Raw genomic sequence first — 5,574 nt, forward strand, 5'->3', positions numbered from 1 at the left:
CCCGCTCCGGGTCTAGAACAAAGGGCCCTCCAGCCGCAGTTGCCAGAGGCTGGAGCCCCAGAGAACGCTGATGGTTGCCGTGAATCGCGGACATACCGGCCTCACACAGGTTCCCATAGACACCGAAGCCCAGTTCTTTTTTTTAAAATATATTTTATTGATTTTTTACAGAGAGGAAGGGAAAGGGATAGAGAGTTAGAAACATCAATGGGAGAGAAACATCTATCAGCTGCCTCCTGCACACCTCCTACTGGGGATGTGCCCGCAACCAAGGTACATGCCCTTGACCGTAATCGAACGAACCTGGGACCTTTCAGTCCACAGGCGGATGCTGTGTCCACTGAGCCAAGCCAGTTAGGGCCCGAGGCCCAGTTCTCACACCCAATTTCATCTGAACCCCGACAACAGTCCACATAACCAACACCCACTCAGTTCCAGGGCTCAAAGCTCCGGAATACACCAGTTCACGTGATATGCCGCAAACCCCACCAAAACCCCACTACTGAGACAAGCTCATTTATATGGGCCCCAATATTCACCACCATTCCAATTCTTCCTACTTCCCAACTTTGGGGCACCCCAACTTTACCCAACCAAGTTTGTCTACAAATCCCGACCCCTACCCACACCTAACTCCCATCCAATCCTGGCTTCACCTCACCCACACCCCAATACTCACTTGGCCATATACTTTTGTGCATCCCAGCTCTCGACCACAGGCTGACCCCCACCTTGCCTCTCAAGCCCACAACTGGGCCGTCCTGGAGTCTTCACTGTAGACCTACGTTCAGCTCAGCCCTGGCTTCCCCTCGACCAGGTGCTCCAGCACCCCTGCCTCAGCAAACCCAGAACCCACTCACTACCCACGGGGGCGCCGGTGCCACTCTGCTCCTCCTCCTGTGTCGTTTTTCCTGTCTTTTAAAGGTGTCCCAAGATCTCTGCTATCAGGAGAACCATCTTTACAGAGATCCTTACACCTTGGAAAGCCCCTCGGGGCAGAGGAAGTTAGTGCAGAACCTTGCCTGCCAGACCAAAGATCCTAGCGAGTCTTCAGAGAAGACACCCCAGAGAAGTTCCAGTCCCACTCTAGACCTCTCAGGTGGGTCTCTAGACTCTAGCTGATGCAGCAGGGACCTGCCTAGGCACAGACACTGTCTCCTGTGATACAGTCTTGGGAACCTCTCTCCCAGGTACCAATTCATGACTCATCGTGGTCCCCTCTGCAGCTTGTCCCCCCACGCCACAGCCCCTCTACATTACTCCCAGTCAGCAGCAGCCTACTGCTGTGTCAGCCACTTGTGCAAGGTGGTTATTAAAAGGAGCAAAGAAAGATAACAGCACTCAGCTCCCTTCCTGCTGGCCGCCTGTGGGGAATCTGAGGCCAGGGTTCCCTAGCCCGGGAGCAATTCCTGCTCACCCTTTCTGATCTGCTTCCCCAGAAAAGTCAGGTTGGGCATTTCCTTGTCCCAGCTCAGACCAGGGGTTCCCAGGACCACTGTGCCCTGATCACCCTCTGCTCCTCCCCCTTCCGCTTTGCCCCACTTTCTGTGGTTCAGAGTTGCCCTGGTTTCTTGAAGTGACCTGTTCATTCATTCATTCCACCAGCACACCATTATTAAGCGTTTACTACAATCCCGTTGCTGGGTACGGGCTGCACACCTGCGGATACCGGTCACTAGGTGCACCGGGCATTGTGTGGGAATTGTGTACTTGCGTCACAGGTGTGTAACCTGTCTCTGTACCTGTTTCTGTGGTAACCTGTGTCTGCTTGTTCCTGTGACTCGGTGCGTAATCAGAACAGTGTGTCTTCCGTGGGGTGCTCTCAGGGGGCTGCAGCCGTTGCGTCACGCTCACCCCGCGGACACTAGGGGGCGCTGCGGCCTAGCTGTCACCTTGACCCGGGTCCCGCCATGCAGTCTGGCTGCCCGCCTCGTGTTTCAGCGTGGGAGAGGGTCCCGTCTCGCCCCACGCCTCAGCCCGAGCCAGGAGGGGTGTGTGGCCGGGGAGGAGGTGGCTCAAAATAGCCGCGGGCGGGGGCGAGGCTGCTATTTGTGGCCGGGAACGCGCGGTGCTCGCCGCCTGCCTGGCGGGGATGGAGGATTAGGCCGGGAGGACCCGGTCGGCTCATTCACAAATAGCCCCTCCCCAGAGGGCCACCGTGGAGGGGGCGCCGGCCTCCTGAATCACCCAACTTTGGTCCCCGGGCTGGGTTCTCCACGCTCCTCCCCGGCGTCGCCAAGGAGACGGGGGTGTGGCCGCCGAGCTCTCGCGCCGCCCCCTCCGCCCTCTCCGCAGTGCCCCACCCGCGGGTTGTCGGGTCCTACCCCCACCCAAGCTAATGAACAGGCGGAAGGCTCTATTGAGAGTCTGGGGCCAGGACCGGAGTGGCTGGGATGAAAGACGCTTGTATTCGGAAGAGCCGGGTACCGCGTAATAACCGCCCCCTCCTAGCCTGCCAGGCGGGGGCCGGTCGGTGCACCTGGCGGCTGCCGAGCGGGGGCGCAGAAGCGGGATGGTCCTGGCCCAAATCCGTGGGGTCCAGAGCCAGGGTGGCGGAAGTGGAGACTGAATGTGTGCGGGAGTTGCCAGGTGTGGTGCACATGTGTGCCCGTGGGCTGTGGACTCGTGGGTACAGAAACAGAGAAACAAGGATTCCTGGGGACGCTTGTGTGGACACGAAAATGGGGCTATGCACGTGTGCACACGGGATGGCTGTGTGTGCATGGAACTCATGTGTGCAAACACGTGGAGGTGTGTGTGATCACATATGAAAACATGCTTGCATGGCACACCCCATGTGAAAGATCACAGGGGAGGGGGGTTGTGTGCAATACGGATGTGGATGTGGGAAAGCCAGAGACAGGGCTGGGTATACATGACTCTCATGGGCTGGGGCTCACAAAGCATATGTGTCCATAGCTGGGAGCATGAGTTATGTCCCTGGGATGGGCACACAAGCTGTGCATCAGCAGCGGCCAGGGTCTCTTTGGGCAGAGGAGAGACACAGGAGGCCAGGGCCAGGAGGAGGAAGAGTTAAACTGCTCTCCACCCAGTTCAGACCTGCAGGACGAGGTGGGGGCTTCTGATCCTAGCAGGCTCCAGGTGGCTGCCAACTGTGAACACAAGAGATTTAGCTGTCTCCTGTTTTCTAGGACGGGGTATTCCACGTGGAGGGAGATGCACAGGGCAGGGGGACACCTGGGAGAGCTGCCTGTGACTCACCGCCCAGGACTGCGGAGGCTGATTTTTCTGCACCTGCGCAGGCCCCCATCCCAGAGTGTAAATGCCAGGCCGTGACCTCAGTCCCCACAAACTGCATGCACCCTGTGATGGGCTGCAGAATGGGACCCTGAGGGATTCAAGGAGACACAGATCTTGTATATTCGCCCCCACCTGCTCCTGGGTAGAAGGCCTGTGGGAGCCACAAGCCTGACTCTTCTGTCACACATATGTTTGCTCTTTTCCCATTTCATGATGCTCCAGAGACCCGGACGGTGGTCCCTTCTGCTGAGGGAAACTGAGGCACAAGCAGGATGGTAAAGGCAGTGATGAGCAAGCACACACCAAAAGCATGCATTCAGGCAGAGGACCTGTATCAGAAGGAGCTAAACCCGAGGGATGCCCTGTCCACTTGACCTTGGCCCCACACACAAGATGTCATTACCCACACACAGGCTCCATGCAGGCACAAGGGGCTTATGGCATCTCCATGGCAGCACTGGAGTGACACAAAGGTAGAGTGCCCCCTCCCCTGACAGCTGCAGGGATTCAGGGAAGAGCTGTGCGGCAGCCAGCCCACACATGTGCCCACACCCCCCTGCACCTGTCCCCACCAGAATCACCTGGCGAGGCTCCAGTTGGGCCTGTGTGGGTGCGTCTGTAGCTGAGTGCTGGGTGTGTCTGGGGAGGACACTGCCTTGGGTGAGCAACTCTTCCAGGATCTGGGTGCCAGCTGCCAGTGTGACTTCCAATTTTGTACTTTTCTTAAGGGAGATCTTGTCCAAGCTGAGAGTTGAGGTGCAGTTTGATTTGAGGGTCACTCAGTTGACTGAGGTTGTGGTGGGACCAAAGTGTGGGTTGGAGCTGGTTTGGGGGTGTGTGTGTGGGGGGTGTTGTGTATTAGGGTTGCTAGGTTGCAGAGCAGGGTGCTGATGAACTGTGAAGAAGGGTGCTACGTGTGAGTGTCCAGCAAGAAGGTGGATTAGTCTATCTGGGGCTGTGAGGGGGCCTGTGTGGGAGTCTGAGATGTTGTTGTTTCTCCAGGAGGCCTGTGGGGAGCATCTGGGGAGTGTGTGTGTGGGAATGCAGTTGGGGCCAGCCTGTGGGGGCTGCCTTTCCCTGCCACTTCCTGGGACTGGCCCTGCCCACATTCCAGAAGGGTTAGGGGATACCCTCCCCACCCCTATCTGCTCCCAGACCTGTAACCTTGGTCCAAACCCACTCCCTTGGTCCTGGGCACCTAAGGCAGCAGTTGCTGGCTCCAGGGAGGGGCACTGAGGTGGGTGTGGAGGCCAGAATGTGCCAAGCATGAGGAGGGGGCTTCCAGAGATGGGGCGGAAGTAGTGGAGGGGCTGGTGGGACAGAGACGAGATGAAAATAGAAGGAGACCCATACAAGAACAAAGACAGGCTGAGAGACTGAGCAGGGCAAAAAGAAAGGGGATGAAGACAGAGAAAGAGAAGTGGACAGAAGGAGGAGAGGTAGGCAGAGAAGGATAGAGACTAGGGGCAGACATGAGGCAGTTGGCCAAGGACACAGGATCAGGGTAGGGCAGTTGGGAAGCAGGGCCCCAGGTGACAGTGGCCCTGCCCCCACCCACAGGCGGGCTGCTCACCTGGTTAGAATTACACCAGAGGCCACTGGTCCTCTGCCTTCCCAGGGTTGGGCAGCCGTGGGTGGGACTGGAGTCAAGACTCCTGGGTTGGGCCCCAGCACCCTTGGCTTGGTAACTCCCATTCCCAATGAGCCTAGAGAGAAGGGCGGATTCCACTAGGTCTGCTGGGGGGTGGCTGTGCCCCGGGGCACTTGCCCAGTGCTTGGGGTGCAGCTGTCCCTGGTGGCATATCACTCACTCCCATCTCACCAGAAGGCTCCTGGCCAGGGGCCTGGCTCCCTAATGTCTCCCCCAAGCGACCCAGGACTGACTCTGGCCTTTGGCATTTCAACACCACCATGCAGCTAGCCACTGTGACCCATTTGGCCACCCCCAGAGGACTCTGGCCTCAAGTAGAAAGCCATGACCCCAGTGACCTTCTCCTGACCACCCACAGTGGCCTCATCACCCCAGGAGCACGGCCAACTTGTGAGCCACCACCTGCATTCAGGTTCCACACCTTGGTGTCCACACCAGCCAGTCAACACCACCATCCTTGACCCTCATCTCAGTCTTAAGCTCTTTGCCTTGGACCAATGGTTGGTCTCACATCCTCCCCAACTGGCAAAGCCTACCCTGTTCACACTGACTGTTGACTTCTCTGAGTGACTTCTGGTCACAGAACTAATCTGAGCCACACCCAGGCAGCGACATGAACTTCCTGCCACCCTAACCTCTCCCTCTTGGGTCCTCAACAATCT

This window comes from Myotis brandtii, unplaced genomic scaffold, assembly GCF_000412655.1.
Source record: "Myotis brandtii unplaced genomic scaffold, ASM41265v1 scaffold236, whole genome shotgun sequence".
NCBI classification, from domain to species: domain Eukaryota; kingdom Metazoa; phylum Chordata; class Mammalia; order Chiroptera; family Vespertilionidae; genus Myotis; species Myotis brandtii.